This window comes from Lygodium microphyllum, chromosome 7 (assembly GCF_053477565.2).
Source record: "Lygodium microphyllum isolate KBCC chromosome 7, Lygodium_microphyllum_v1.1.10, whole genome shotgun sequence".
NCBI lineage: Eukaryota > Viridiplantae > Streptophyta > Polypodiopsida > Schizaeales > Lygodiaceae > Lygodium > Lygodium microphyllum.
The window spans coordinates 154,361,986-154,379,346 of NC_141141.1; the positions used below are offsets into that span (position 1 = coordinate 154,361,986).

Consider the following 17,361-nt stretch of genomic DNA (forward strand, 5'->3'; position numbering starts at 1 on the left):
ATGCTCGCTCTAGGTATCGGTGCTTATCGACTCGCCTTGTTTCATCTTATAACCCATGCCTACTCAAAAGCTTTACTCTTTCTTGGATCTGATTCGGTAATTCATTCGATGGAAAAACTTGTTGGGTATTCGCCCAACAAAAATCAAAACATGTTTGTTATGGATGGTTTGCGAGAGTATATGCCAATAACCGGAATCACTTTTTTATTAGGCACCCTGTCTCCTTCTGGTGTACCGCCGTTGTCTTGCTTCTGGTCCAAAGAAGAAATTATTACAGAAAGTTGGGCCTATTCTTCTTATTCAGGAATCATAACTTCATTTGCTGCAGGTCTTACTGGATTTTACATGTTTCGCATTTATTTTCTCACCTTCGAGGGAACTTTTCATTTGAGTGATACTAGTAATTCTCTGCCAGATCCTCTCTTTCTTTGGGGAAATACCCAATCGATGGACTTTTCTCAGAAACAAAACGACTGTTTTCCCTTATATGTAGAAGAAGGAAGGAGTGATGCCGTTTCAGACCAAGAGAATTCAAGCTCATCAAGTTCTGATGTTTTTTACTCCTCGAAGTCTTTGTATCCCAAAGAATCAGATACTTGGATGTTATTACCTATTGTAACCCTATCGGTACCAACTCTTTTAATTGGTTACCTAGGAATTCAGAATCCTCGGCAAGGAGCAAGTATTGATTTATTATCTGACTGGCTAAGTACTATAGTTCCATATTCCAGCGAGATTGAACAAGGATTTAACAGTTATCTTTTTGTAAAACTATTGTCCCTAATTCTGTCGCTTTTCGGTGCTTTTGCCTCCTATAAGATCTACGGGCTTAAATCATCTTACAGGCCAGAAAGAAATCATGACAATAAGAATTTGCAAATCATGATGAAAAACTTATTGACTTTATTAATACATTCTATTCAAACATTTTCGAGAAATGAGGGTTATATCAACCAAATTTATGATATTGTTTTCATAAGGAGTATACGATATATTAGCAGTTTAATTTCATTTTTTGATCAATGGATCATCGATGGGATCATAAATGCCCTTGGTATTGGGGGCTTATTAGCAGGAGAGGCCGTAAAATACATAAAGGGGGTAGAATATCTTTTTACTTATTTGGATTAATTGTTGGAATTACCTCATTATTGATTTTCTTTGTTTCCAGAAACATGTATGAAATAAGTTTTCATAATTAATTATTTTTTCAAAAGAGTTTTTTTTCCATTCTGAGACTCTTACCAGAATAAATACTGTGACTATTCTACCATGCTTCTCGGAAAGGGAGGAAGAAAAACTCGTGATTGGTTATTGATCAGTACGCCGTGTGTGGGGGGAGGGGGTAGGCCAAACCATGACGGGATCAACTACGACTGGGATCTTCCGCACCCCCCCCCCCACTCTATTCGACCGAAAAGGCGAAAGGGATTGCTATCACTATGGCTTCCTCCTATAATAGAAGTTGAGTTGTATCCAAGCTTTATAAAGTATCGATTCGTTCAACATGTATGGGATGAGCCCCCGTCATTTTCCTCGATAGCTCAGCGGTAGAGCGGTCGGCTGTTAACCGATTGGTCGTAGGTTCAAATCCTATTCGGGGAGATTCATTGATTTGCGGTCGAATAAAGATAGAAGGAAAGAGGTATCTGATGATGCAGGTAATGCCGCAGGTTGCCGGTAGGACAGACAACTTGTTCTGCACCAAACGCCAAAAGAGGGGAAAATCTAACAAATAAAAATAGCTAGGCGTCTCTCTTTATCTTTTCTCATGAGGCATCGAATATTGCTAGAAACTTGCACTCTCTGCATCTCGGACTCCCCGTTAGTATTTTTCCGCTCCTGCACCAAACAACCTGCGTTGGACTCGAGTCCGGCCCATCGATGGTGCTGGCGAAGGATTCAATACTACGGTTTTCTAAACCTTCACAATGAATGAAGGAAAGATCTCCTTCCCTTTTTCTAGATCATCTTAAATGCTTGTAGGGACCCGTGTTTGGCGCAACTTCTTTTGGAATTTCCACTTTGCAATACTGAATGGAACGGTTGTTGAGATATCGAGCTCCACTCGTGATACGCCAGGGTGACCATTGTGCATTTATGTCACCGACGTGTTAGTTGCAGACGCGGTTGGTACACCGCCCCTGAATAATAGCTACACGATAGCTATCCTTATCTACTCTAGTTTGTGGCTCAGTTAGTATGCCACCTTAGTTAGTTGAGTTTGGTTTGAGACCCATATATACAGGGTTCTTCTATTTCTTTGTAAGAGAGTTCATTTGGCTTACACAAGTAAGAAGAGGAAAACTGTTTTCAGCCTCCACCCTTGTGTGTCTTCCCCCATTGTGCAAGCAAGAAAGCTTCAAGCGAGACTCCTTCCTTCTCTCCCACAATCTTGACATGGTATCAGAGCCTTGTTCGTGGTAAGGAGCTCAAGAAAGCAAGCCAAGCTCGCGGTGGTCTGGTAAGAGGAGCAGTGTTGCTTTCATTTCCTGTTTTGGGAGCAGATCTCTGCAGGTAGCACAGCCGGAAATTGCAGGAGTGCATTGTCTCAGGTTGAGACGCCCTTCGCGGTGAAGCAAGAGGGCAGTATATGCTGCGGGAGAGGGCTTTAGCCCTTGGCGACCTTGTTTTTTTTATTTGAGGCCATTTCGGGGCCTGTTTTGCAGACGGAAGTTTTCTGCACGCACTCAGGAAAAGGCTCAGTTTTATGCTGTGCGACCACTGTTCTACAGGTCGGTGAAAAGTTACTGTAGAAATTGCATCGTATGCTTGAGCGCAGAGACATTGGGAGTTTCAGAATCATCCTTGGTTCCTGTTTATGCAAAATCGTCACTAGGAAGCGACTGTGTGGTCAAATACCACTTTCGCCAGTTTTGGAGATTTGCCCTTGTGAGGGTGAAGCTGTGTTTTTTTGCAGTGACAGAATTTCTTGCAGTATTCTGTAATGGCGTCTGATTCTCTTTCACAGATTGTCACTGAAAAGCTTGACAAGAACAACTTCCAGGCATGGAAGTTTAGAATGACGAATTTCCTTATGGGAAAAGGATATTGGGAATTTGTTGCAGGAAATGAAGAAGAACCAGTTCTTCCTGATGTTCCCAATCAACAACAAATGCAGGCATTTAAAACATGGCATGAGAGAGCCAGGAAAGTTATGTATTGGCTGTCTATCAGTATTTCAGACTCTATGATTGTGCATATTCAGGATGCAAGTACGCCAAAGGAGGCATGGGATACTTTGTCAAAAATGTATAGCACAAATACGCAAGCCAGGAAAATGCAGCTCAAGCAAGAGTTGCATAATGTGCAAAGAGAAAGTATGAGCATCAACGACTACCACATGAAGGTGAAGAAGATTGCAGATGCACTTGCTTCCATTGGGTCGCCAGTGGAAGATGATGATTTAGTTTCCGTGACCTTGAATGGTCTAGGAAAGGATTATGCACAGTTTCGGACATCCATTTCAGTTCGTGAAAGATTTCCTGATTTTGAGGAGTTGATTGCTCTTCTAATTTCTGAGGAACAGAGAAATGGTGGTGCATCTTCTTCAGGAGGAACTTCAAAAGAAGCTGTCTTCTACTCAAATGCTGGAAGAGGTAGAGGCAGAGGTAGAGGAGGCCGATTTGGAGGCCGTGGCAGAAATCAAAATATGCAGCAAACTCAAGAAAACCAGTCCTATGGAGGAGGACGTGGTAACTCTAGAGGCAGGGGGAGCCAAAGAGGTCGTGGTGGATGGCAAAGAGGCCAAAATGCAAACAGTAATGTTGAATGCTACTATTGTGGTAAAATGGGTCATATGGCTAAAGACTGCTATAAAAAGCAGAATGACATCATGAATGGAAAACTGCAACAAGGAAATTATGCATCCTCTAGTAGACAGGGTGATGACAGAAATGAGCATCTGTTTATGGTGCAGCACATGAACAATTCTGTGACAAGTGCAGAAGAAAGCAACGATGTATGGTATGTTGACTCAGGTGCATCAAACCACATGACAGGTCATGCAGAATGGATGGAGGATGCAAGGAAAATGGAAAAACCAGGATTTGTGGAGACTGGTGATGATACTGCACATCCTATTGTGCAGATTGGAAAAATTCCCTTGTCTATGCAGGGTGGGAAAAAGAAATACCTGTCCGATGTATTTCATGTCCCGAATATTACCAAGAATCTGGTTTCAGTTGGTCAAATGGTTGAACAGGGCTTGCAGGTCAGATTTAATCCTCATGGATGCTTTGTTGAGGATATGAAAAATAAAGGTCGCTTGATAGCAAAAGGAAAGAAGAAGGGCAGAATGTTTACATTGGATGCAGACATGTCTGAATTGAGTGCAGCAATGTTTGCACATGGGACCGGTGTAGTTGCAGATATTGATATCTGGCATAAACGCATTGGTCATGTTAATGTACAGCGACTTAAATCAATGCAGGCCCAAAATATTGTTGCAGGATTGCCAAAATTCAAGGTTGCAGAAATGCATAAGGTATGTGAAGCCTGTCAGTTTGGAAAACAGGCAAGGAAACCATTTCCTAGACATGTTCAAGAGAGTGAGAAGCCATTGGAATTAATTCACTCTGATGTGTGGACAACTAAAGCTGCATCTCTTGGAGGCTGTCATTATTTTGTCAGTTTTATTGATGACTATAGCAGAAAAGTTTGGGTGTATTTTATGAAAAAGAAAAGTGAAGTTTTTGGGCATTTCAAAACTCTTAAAGCTATGGTTGAAAAAGAAACAGGCTTGCAGATAAAATGCCTAAGGTCAGATGGAGGGGGAGAGTACCTCTCAAATGAGTTTGCAAAGTTCTTGCAGGAGCATGGCATAAAGCAGCAATATTCATGCAGTTATACCCCACAACAAAATGGAATTGCAGAAAGGAAAAACAGGCATATTGGAGAGGTATCTCGTGCCATGCTCAATGAAAAAGACTTGCCAGATTTTTATTGGGCTGAAGCAGTTGCTACAGCAGTCTACATAATGAACAGGACTCCCACTGCAGCAATACATGGAATGACTCCAGAGGAGAGGTATACTGGTAGGAAACCAGATATTTCTCATTTGAAAATTTTTGGTTGCATTGCCTATGTACATGTGCCAGATGAGCTGAGATCCAAGTTGGATCCAAAAGCTGAGAAGTGCATCTTTATTGGTTACTCTCTGCAGCAAAAAGGGTATAGATGCTATAACCCTTCTACTCGTAAGTTTACAGTGAGCAGAGATGTTATTTTTGATGAGATGAGTAGCTGGTATAGACCAGTAAATGTGATTGATGATGAAGATGCACAAAATGGTAATGCTACACAGAATTCACAGCAGCAGTCACAAAATATTAGTGGACCTGGAGCGTCCTCTAGCAGTGGTTCACATTCTTCGCCATGGACAGGCAGATTGAGATCAGGAGAATCTTCTCAAAGCAATGCAGATAGTGGTATGCAGGTATCACGAAAAGGAAAAGAGAAGGTTGATCAGCCCATGTTTGATGTGAATGCAGGTCACTCTTATGTAGATGGTGAATCCAGTGGCTCAGAACAGAGCATTGATGATGAGTTGGGTATTCCTTCTATTGTTACACCTGGAGTAAGGAAGACCAGGGATGTTTTGAGAGCACCTGGGAGTGAACCTACTTTGCGCAGGTCTACAAGAGCTAGGTATCCTGTGGATAGGCTGAAATATGATGGATTTACAGCCATTCACTATGCATATATGGTCAAAGTGATACAGGAACCAGAACCCACATCTTTTGAGCAAGCCATGGGAAAAGAAAAATGGGAGAAAGCCATGGATGAAGAAATGGATGCCTTGGAAGCAAATGCTACATGGGAGTTAGTACCTTTGCCTAAAGGTAAGAATGCAATTGGCTGTAAGTGGGTTTATAAGGTGAAGCACAATGCTGATGGTTCTGTGAACAGATACAAGGCAAGATTAGTAGTCAAGGGGTATGCACAAACATATGGCATTGACTATGAAGAAACATTTAGTCCGGTTGCAAGGATGGCAACCGTAAGAGCAGTCATTGCTATGGCTGCATCAAAGGGATGGTCTTTACATCAGATGGATGTAAAGAATGCCTTCTTGCATGGTGATTTGCAAGAAGAGGTCTATATGGAGCAGCCACCAGGTTATGTGCATGCTGTTCATCCTGAGTTTGTTTGCAGGTTGAAGAAAGCCTTGTATGGCTTGAAGCAAGCACCTAGAGCATGGTCTGACAAGATAGGACAGTATCTTGTCACTATTGGCTTTCAGATTTCCAAGGCAGATTTCTCACTTTATGTGAGAAAAACAGAGAAAGGTATTATGCTGCTTGTCATTTATGTTGATGATTTGATTATGACAGGTGACAGTGATGAAGATATCCTTCATGTGAAAATGCTATTGAAGCAGAAGTTTGAGATGAAGGATTTGGGAGAGCTGCGTTATTTCTTGGGCATTGAGGTGATTAGATCACCAAGTGGGATACAGCTCTTGCAGAGGCAGTATGGATTGGACATGCTGTCCAAATATGGGATGACAGGCTGTAAGCCTATTTCAGTTCCTTTGGAGCAGAATGTGAAGCTGAGCACAGATACAGGTGAGCTTCTAGAAGACCCTACTATGTACAGACGCATAGTAGGAAGTTTGATTTATATGACTATTACCAGGCCAGATTTGAGCTATGCTGTTGGATTGGTAAGTCAGTTTATGCAGGCTCCAAGGAAACCACATTTGGATGCGGCTAGACGCATACTCAGGTATGTGAAGTCCACATTGCAGTATGGACTATTTTATGAGACTGGGATTCAGATACAGCTGCATGGATACACTGATGCTGATTGGGCTGGTAGTATTTCTGATAGACGATCTACCAGTGGATATGTGTTCTCTTTTGGGAGTGCTGCAGTCACTTGGAGCAGCAAGAAACAGCCTACAGTCGCCTTGTCGAGCACAGAGGCTGAGTACAGGGGTGCAGCAATGGCTGCATGTGAGGTAGCTTGGTTACATAAGCTACTTTATGATATGCATCAGTCTACAGATGGGCCAGTTGTCATTTATTGTGACAACATGAGTAGTATACACTTGGCAAATAACCCAGTCTATCATGCTAGAACAAAGCACATTGAGGTGCATTATCACTATGTGCGAGAGAGGGTTTTACTAGGTCTTATTGATCTAGTTTATGTCAGCACAGAGGATCAGGTAGCTGACATATTCACGAAGGCTTTGGGCGCAGAGAAGTTGCGCAAGTTCAGAGACCTGCTTGGTGTGCAGGAATTGGGATTGAGCTCGAGGGGGAGTGTTGAGATATCGAGCTCCACTCGTGATACGCCAGGGTGACCATTGTGCATTTATGTCACCGACGTGTTAGTTGCAGACGCGGTTGGTACACCGCCCCTGAATAATAGCTACACGATAGCTATCCTTATCTACTCTAGTTTGTGGCTCAGTTAGTATGCCACCTTAGTTAGTTGAGTTTGGTTTGAGACCCATATATACAGGGTTCTTCTATTTCTTTGTAAGAGAGTTCATTTGGCTTACACAAGTAAGAAGAGGAAAACTGTTTTCAGCCTCCACCCTTGTGTGTCTTCCCCCATTGTGCAAGCAAGAAAGCTTCAAGCGAGACTCCTTCCTTCTCTCCCACAATCTTGACAACGGTTAGAATGAAAAGAATCAATTATTGGCCTCGTGAGAGTCGAAACAGATTGAAGGCTTTTCTTTGTTTTTCCTGTTCTCAACTAGGCAGTAGTACCGAAACTCGTTTCTTGGAAACGCTTTTCTTTCAGTTTCTGCCGATATTCCAAGAGTGCCGATCTGTGACCATGTGGAGCTCGAATCGATTCTATCCCCTCCCCAAACATCCCATGGGAAATCCGACCCGAAGAAGAACCAACGAATTCCTTAGATATCCCTAGAGATTCATGAGTCTAAAACTTGCTATACAGTAGCTCTTATATCATTTGATTTCGGCGAATAATAAAGGGGCTATGCTTTTGCGTCCGAAGGGAGCGAGCGCACATATCTATCAAGGATTCCTTGTGGGCAAGTAGGATGTTGAAGCACCACAATCCTTTGGGAGGAACGACTTCCCAGACCCCCTAGACCATATTATTAGCCTTCTCAAATTCAATAGACTTTTCTCCCTCTCTAGAGTGAGGAGGCTATGAAAACGGAAAAGAGAATCAATGCGTATTCCAAATATTCAAAATGTTCATTTGGGAGAGATGGTCGAGTGGTTCATGGCTCCAGTCTTGAAAACTGACATAGTGCTGAAACGCTATCGAGGGTTTGAATCCCTCTCTCTCCTACTATACATTAGAATAGGGGATAGTTTTGCTAGTAGCACTATACTAATGTCTTGACACGATCAATTGGGACTCTTTTACTTTGATATCCCAAATTCTTTGAGATACTAATTCTATATCATACACCCATAGTTTCCAAAAAATGAGAGATGATATGAATGGATGGATGCGAGGAATCCAGCGCAAAATAGTTAGAAATTGAAAGAAAAACTAAAGAAAAATCATTTTTAGCTATATGGAATAGAGCCATTCAATAAGATAGTTGCAGAGGATAAGTGAAGGGAATTTTTTTTCCAATCCACCCGTTAATCTCCCAACATGTGAGATGATACGCGCGTCAATGTAAAAGAATCACACGTGAGTGAAGGTTTTGTCTTATTGAAAGCCGTATTCCCAATAGAAACTAAAGACAAATAATTCTTACTAAGGCTGAAACGTCCCTCTCTGAGAAAAGAGAAGAGAGGGATGTTCCAGAAGCAAAAAAATCAAAAAAGAGGGAGGGGAAGAAAAAAAAAACAGATAAAAAGTACTGGTCACTTTTTATTCTCCATTATTCAGAAATGGAGAAAAGGCTAATCCAATAAGTATTTATTTATGTACTTGAGATCCATTTTCTATTACGCCCAAATCAGTTGATGCATACTCAATCTTACAATTGATGAACCAATGAATAAGTATGAATATTCTTCCAATCGAACAATAAGTACAAAGGGTTTAGAAAAGAATGAAATTCTTTTCTCCCCTCGACCTATTTTTTCTGATTTTTCCTTCTAATTCAGGGGTGTCATGGAAAGGACAGGTTCGGTATCGCGATCAATCCCCTTTTCAAACCCAGCTGTAGCTGCTCGAGCCCTTCCTGCGTGCCACAAGTGACCCACGAAAAAAAAGAATCCCAGAACAAAATGAGACGTGGCTAACCAACTTCAGGGAGACACATAGTTTACGGCATTGATTTCGGTAGCTACCCCACCCACGGAGTTTAAAGAACCTAGAGGTGCGTGGGTCATATATTCCGCTGACCGTCGTTCCTGCTAGGGTTGTATGTCTCTTTTCAACTTACTCAGATCCAAACCATTCGGGCCTCTGAGAGGTTCTAACCAAGGTGCGTGGAGGTCCCAGAAGCGCATGGTTTCGCCGCCAAAAATGATTTCTCCTGTGGGGGAGCGCATTAGGTACTTACCCAAACTGGTAGGTCCCTGAGCAACTACTACTAATTCATCAGCCAATATATTTCCAAATAAGTGAAAACTGAGTGATAGGGGTTTAGTAAAATCTTCCAATATATTAATAGGTAGCAGTACTGGGGTCGGTTGGATATACTTACCAAAGTAATTGAGACCTCTTTTGTGTAGGCCAGCATAGAAATATGCAACTGATGTCAGCAAGGCTAATGCAACGGTTGTGTTGATATCGTTTGTAGGTGCGGCCAACTCTCCATGGGGTAGTTGAATGATTCGCAAAGGAAGCAAAGTGCCTGACCAGTTCGATACAAAAATAAATAGAAACATGGTTCCAATGAATGGTACCCAAGGTCGATATTCCTCTTCTCCCATTTGAGTCCTGGTCAAATCTCTAATAAATTCGAAGATATACTCGATAAAATATTCTGAGTACCAGTCGGTATCATTTGCAAATCACGAGTAGCTGTAATGGATAAACCCAACAAGATGACAATCACTATCCAAGAGGTTACGAGAACCTGCGCATGGACTTGAAAATCCCCTATTTGCCAATAGAAATGTTAACCCACCTCCACACTCGATATTTGGTACAAGTCGTCAATCCTATTAACTAACAATTGCTCGATATACATATTAAACCCTCTTTTTCACAATTAATTGACTTATAAATACACTTTGATACAAAGTGTTGCGAGATTGAGTTGGAAAAAAAATTCTATAGGTTCTACCCGCGAGTGGGTCACACAATACCTTTGCTTCCAAAACAAGCGATTGCTACTTCAAATAACTAGAACGATAATTAACCCCTATAACCATTAATTCTGGGTGAGATTTTTGAGTTGGAACGACCCTCACAAATGGCTAATGCTAACTTGTCTAATATCCATCGAATCGAGGATCGAGCGTCATCATTACCCGGGATCGGTATGTCTGTGAGATACAGATCACAATCTGTATCGACAACGCAAATTGTGGGAATACCTAGAATGATACATTCCTGAAGAGCAGTCGATTGTTCGTGTTGATCAGTGATTATCACGATATCAGGTAAGTTTGACATATACTGAATGCCGCTTAGATACTTGTCTAACCGAACCAATTGTCTCTTTAAAATGGAGGCCTCTTTCTTCGGGAGTCGGTCAAATTCTCCTGTATTTTCTCCGTCTTGCAGATGTTTAAATCTACGAAGAGGCATTTCTGTAGTGGACCAATTCGTTAGTGTACCACTGAGCCATTTTTCGCTCACGTAGTGACATCGAGATATCTTTGCAGCCGACGTGACTAGGTCAGCCACTTGATATTTAGTACCTACCATCAGAAACTCTTTCCCCTCCATTGCTGCATCACAAACAAAGTCACAGGTTTCAGATAAGAGACTAGCTGTCTGAATCAGATCAATAATATGAACCCCTTTACGTTCTGTAAAAATGTAGGGTGACATTTTGGGGTTCCACCTATGAGTCTGGTGACCAAAATGAACTCCCGCTCCCATCATCCCTTCCAAATCAATATTCCAATTTTTTTGTCGCATCTTTTCCTCGGGTATAAAGAACTTCGGATTGGTTTCATTCTAACGAGAGTTCTAAAACAGTTGCAATCTATCAATCAATATTGTTAATGAAAATAATTAACAAATCTATTCTCGATTTAGTTGACAACGAGAATAGATGAAATTAGTGCATACCGATCTTAGAACGGGAAAGAGAATGCTTTAATTCTTCGTGAATCCTGATCTTATGCCGAAAACCCGGTTCCTCTGGAAAATCATGGATAATTTGTTTATCAACTTCTTTTTCAAAAGTATTTAAAAGTTTTCTATTGGAATAGAATTCTTTTTGTTTATTTCCATCCATTCGACCAAGAATCTCTTGACTACTTGTTCCAATGGGAACAGCATCACCAATAATAACATTCTCTTTTAATCCCTTTAACCAGTCGATCCGACCCCGGAGAGCAGCTTTTGCTAGTACTCGAGTAGTCTCTTGAAAACTTGCCTCCAATAAAAAACTAGTGGTATTAAGAGATGCTTTTGTCATTCCCAATAGAATAGGTTTATATGGAATTTAAAGACATGTTGACCACACCCTAGAATAGGTTTATACGGAATAGAATAGGTTGACCACACCCTAGGTTTGATGTCAATTGTCGAAGGATAACTTCTATGTGTTTATCAGATACTTGTACACCTTGTGAACCATAAACCTATTGATTTTGATCGATTAAAACCAATTGGCAGTGTTCCATACTTGTACTGGTACCTACGAAGCAGCCCCAAAGGTTCCCAATTGATCTAATGACACCTCGATCCCATCTTTCAAAAATATTTTCAGTTCCGGTCGGAAAAGAAGCAATCGAACGAGATTCCAACAACTGTTCAATCTTGGGCAAACCCTGAATGATATCCCCAGATCTCAATCTATCATATGGTAACGTTATTAAAGTATCACCCTTACCAATGAAATCTCTGAGATCCTTATGAACGGTTGCTCCTCGGGTGGATAAGTAAGGCTTGGCATGCCTAACCCATAGATCTTTTTTGTTTATAGCCATAACTTGGCCCGATTGGTGACAACTATTCTCGTCATAGATACACCTATTTTCACCAATTAAGAGACCGATTTTTACTGGTGTGGTTTCTATAAAAGTAAGGCTATCCAACAAAAAGTAAACCACCTTATCGAATAAGCTAATTTCTGGAAAACCAATTGAGGGATATTTGAAAATTTGTTCATCCTCGTTTGTAAGATACCAATTCATCTTTTCCGATGCATCCTCTGGTTCATTATCAAAATGGGATGGTTCACTGGACAGTATAGAATCGGCACAAGGACAATACATATAGCTGGAAACATCTACTGAATTACCCAATAGACCCAACTCTCTATTTTCTTTTGGATCGAAAAGAGAATCAAATATTTCTAGATTAGATATTCTCTCTCGCAATTCCATAGAATATTCTCGATTAAAAAAAATTATGTTGAAATTCTTTAGACTTTTTTTTCATTACCCTTTGTATAAATAACTTCTGCTAATACAGAATCCTTAGTATATACTATTTTCCCGTAATTTAAATCGGGGTGTATTCTAATACGCGATAAACTGAACGGTAACAAGAGAAGAGGGGATAATACACCTCGTTCAGAAACTGAATGAATTGTGCCCCTACATTCAACAATTGATTTGTGATGACTATAAGAACTAGGAGATAAATCTGTAAGAAGCTTTTGTTGATCAAAAACCCGGTTATACCTTGCCGTCACAGGTAAATTGTGTAATGATCCAACGTGGAGAAACGTATGAGAGAGGTCGTTCATCATTACATTGATGAAAAACCCACAAGATTTTTTTGTACAAGGAATTGGAGAAAAAGAAGAAAAACGTTCCTGAGGATTAATTACTAAATGGGTTTGAAGCAATGGAATACTTGCCCCCTTTTTGATTTCTACGTATTCATCATTTTCATAAAGCATGTACATAAAGGATTGAGTCCTTATGCATTCCAATGTTTCAGGCGTCTCATGAGGGAAGCTGACCTGCGCCGTGAAGTAAAACCGATTGTAGATAAATCCAATTATCAGCTTTGAATTCATCTAAGACAAAATTCCCTGGTCCAATACTAACACCCCCATTATCAAATACACTCATTATTACTTCTGGGTTTTTGGGTTGATAGATATATCTTGGTAAAATCCTTATTTCCATACCATTTTCTATCGCTTTTATTTGAACCAGTCCAGATACTTGACTAGTGACGCTAGGAGATATTTGTGTACCTTCTTCAATGAAGTAGTGGTTTGCTACGAAGAGAGATGAAGGGGGTTCATGAGTAACATATTTCTCTTCGGGAACTAGGAAGAAATTACCTCCTCCAATAATTTGGTTTCGCGGTCGAAAAGTGTTTGTCGTTTTGTCTCCCGAAACCAATTCCGTTTGGCTATTAGGTTCGACTTGTATACTGCCATACTTGATGATGTGCGAAACATTGGTCTGGTACTCGTCATCGCCGCAAATAGCAACGATCCTACTTTTGTTAGAAATAGTACTAGTATCCAGTAATTGAAGATTGAAAGTTATGGGGGATAACTCATTGAAATTTGCTTTCCATTTCAGTGATGATATAACTGCACCTACTCCTCCTTCAATTCGATTCACTACAAAATGGGAAAGGGTCGAAGTGAATGTTAAAAGATCATCCTATAGACTTGCTGCCCAACACCAAGCTTATTAACAAACCACCATATCGCCTCTCCAAAGTGGAAAGGGAAGAGGTAGAGCGCCAAGTGAAAGAGCTATTAGAAATTGGTCTCACTCTCCGATCCTTCTTGTAAAGAAGAAAGATGGCTCTTTTTGCATGTGTATTGACTACCATGATCTTAACAAGGTCACTATCAAGAATAGGTATCCAATACCTAGAATAGATGACCTCCTAGATGAATTGAAGGATGCTAAGGTATTCTCCAAGATTGACTTGAGATCGGGGTATCATCAAATATGCATGAAGGAAGGGGATGAGTTTAAAACAACCTTTAGGACGGAAAGAGGCCTCTATCAATTCATGGTTATGCCTTTTGGTTTATCCAATGCTCCATCCACATTCCAATCTCTTATGAATAAGATCCTTCATCCTTTGCTATTTCGGATAGTTTTGGTTTTCTTTGATGACATTTTGATCTATAGCAAGAACAAAGAGGACCATTTATAGCATGTAAAAGAGGTCTTTGATATATTGAGGAAGCACAAACTATTTGCCAAGGCAACTAAGTGTTCATTCATGACAAAGGAAGTTGAATACTTGGGTCATATAGTGGGAGAAGATGGAATCAAAGTGGATCCTAAGAAGGTGCAATGCGTCAGAGAATGGCCTACTCCAACTAATGCCGCTTCTTTAAGAGGCTTTCTTGGGTTATCATCCTTTTACCATAGGTTGATTAAGAATTATGCTCATGTTGTAGCTCCTCTTACTGATCGGCTGAAAAAAGAGGTCTTCTTTTGGGACAAAATTGCCGACAAGAGCTCTAATGAGCTGAAGCAATTGCTTGGTTTAGCACCAATACTAGTTTGCCCTGATTTTTTCAAGACTTTTACCATCTACACGAATGCTAGTGGTAGAGGTTTAGGGGCTATTTTGGTTCAAGAGCATGGTGTCATTGCATTTGAGAGTAGAAAGTTCGATGATAAAGACAGGGAGATGCATGTGTATGAGCAAGAGATGCTTGCTATTCTACATGAGATCAAGAAATGGCATCATTATCTCTATGGAATACATTTTAAAGTCAAAAGTAATCATAGGGTGTTGAGGTATTTTCTCTCACAGCCCAACCTTTCTCCCAAGCAAAAGAGATGGCTGGCTACCTTGCAGTCATATGATTTTGAAATAGCATACATGGTTGGAAAGGATAACGTTGTGGCTGATGTGTTATCTAGAATGTGGGCATGCAGTTTATCTACAGTGTCTACAATTTATAAGGATTGGATAAACGACATCCACGAAGAATATGTGCTGGATGAGCATGCTGTCCAGATTTTACAGAAATTATAGCAAGGACGTGATGAAGAATTTCCAAATTTAAAAATGCATAATGGACTCTTATGGTTTAAGGGTAAAGAGTACTTGGTTCCTAATAGTAAATTCAAGCTGAAAGTGCTCCATGAGATGCACTCATCACCAACGGCTGGTCATTTGGGTCTTTTCAAGACCTTTGACAAGGTCCTTAAAGTTTTTATTGGAAGGGTTTATGGAAGGATGTCAAGGAGCATGTATCTAAGTGTTTAGAGTGCCAACAAAATAAGGATTCCACCTTATTACCAGCCGGACTCCTTCAGCCTTTACCTATTCCTACGGGCAAATGGACCGACATTTCCATGGACTTTACAACGTGATTACCTACTACTAGTCATGGATGGAATATTATCTATGTGGTTGTTGATAGATTGACTAAATCAGCCCACTTTATTCCAACCAAAATACAATATTTAGCAAGGTAAGTGGCTGAGCAATTTATGGAAGGTGTGTTCAATCTGCATGGTATGCCAATGAGAATAGTATTGGATAGAGATACAAAATTCATGGGCAACTTTTGGAAAGTTTATTCTCTTCTATGGGTACTTTTCTCACTCCTAGTATAGCCTATCACCCCCAAACCGTTGGGCAAACGGAGAGAATCACTTCGTGGAAGTGTACCTTAGGCCATATTGTCATGACACACAAGCTTTATGGGATCACTAGATCCACCTTGCTGAATTTTGCTATAACAACACGTATCACATGAGAATAGGTAAGTCCCCATTTGAAGCACTTTATGGGTACAAAGTCCAAATTACATCAGTTTTGTTTCATGAAGATATCAACCCCCAAGCAAAGGAAGAGTTGGAAAGGATGGAGATGCTCATGAGACAATGCAAGGATAGCATGAGGAAAGCACAAGAAGTAATGAAAGCCTATGCCAGTGAGAAGAGAAGACATTTGGATTTCAAAGTTGGAGATTGGGTGTTTCTTAAAGTACCCAAGACACAGTATGCTTCATTGAAGGGTGGGAACACTAAGCTCGCTCACAGATTTTATGGACCATATTTGATAGTGGACAAAGTTGGAGAGCTTGCTTATAAGCTCCAACTACCTTCTTCCACTAGAATACATGATGTATTTCATGTTTCACAGCTTAAGAAGTATGTTGGACCTGATGTGCAGGTATTGAAAGAGTTGCCACCAATGGATGAAGCAGGACTTGTCATATATGAACTTGAAAGCATTATTGGAAAGAGAGAAAAAGTGCTCAGAAATTGTACTCTTCCTGAGTACCTCATTAAGTGGAAGAGTCTACCTATAGAAGAATCTTCTTGGCAACCATCCACTTATGTGAATGATTTTCCTTGGTTATTACAAGATGATACATGACAGACTGTGTAGGGACAGCTTGTTGTGAGATATTATTGTCGGCAACAAAATTGTCCTGACTTTATTAAAAATTGATTTTAATGCTATGGGGTGATACTAGGGATTGCATACTTCATTTCTATACCTCATATGTGTCATTTGGACCACTCTATCAAAAGTTATGACAGCTTTTGTAAATTAGCCTTGTTTGGATAGTAGCCAGTTTACTCACAGTTTGGTATACATAAAGGTCTCTCTTACATGGAAAGTGCTTTCCTATCATATCGGAGCTACATGGGCATGATTACTATCATCCTTGGCATGGATTTGGTCCATTCATCCTTGGTTTTGAGGACAAAACCATCTTCGGGCGGGATGGTTTGTCATGAAGGAAAAATACTTTGATATTTTTGTACTTTGGAATCATGCTAATTCCATACCTAGTAATTTCCAGCCCTTGTAAATTCAGCCCTTGCCTATGTAAATGTGCCCTTAACTTTGGAAATGAGGGGGTTAGGATAAAGAAGGCAAGAGGCTAGGAGAAGACATCTTTTGGCTCATTCACTAAGTTTTGTTGTTCACTTTCCTGATGTTAGCTTTCTTCTTGCTAGATGAAGCATCAGCCATGGCTGTCATGTATTTTTGGAACTCTCATCATTAATACATGGCAAGATGTCTTGGTGCAATAATTCTCTTGTTATTTTATGTATGTTCCAAATTTTTAGTTAGATTTCTTTTCTTGGTTGAATTCTCCATTACATTGATCAAGGCATCTTCTTTAATAGGATGGATCCACGTGCTTCTCCAATTGTACCAATTATACTAAATTGCTTTTAACAGAGAGTGTACTGGATGTACTTGTGAACAACTCATTAAACAAGATCTTCTTCTTGTACTTGAGCTCTCTCTCTCTCTTGTGCACACTTTCTCTTGCTCTCACCGTGATATTTCAAATTGGCTAGCATAAACAAATGAACTTAAAATGTATAATGATGTTAATAGAGTTAAGGAATCAAACCCCTTAACCAC

At 40.3% G+C, this 17,361-nt stretch overlaps 1 non-coding gene across 1 annotated transcript; it reads left to right on the forward strand.

Annotated features, from left to right (window-relative positions):
- Window positions 1-1,533: 1,533 nt before the first annotated feature.
- On the forward strand, window positions 1,534-1,605 carry TRNAN-GUU (transfer RNA asparagine (anticodon GUU)). The gene has a single exon. It is a non-coding gene; the product is annotated as a tRNA-Asn (tRNA).
- Window positions 1,606-17,361: the final 15,756 nt, after the last annotated feature.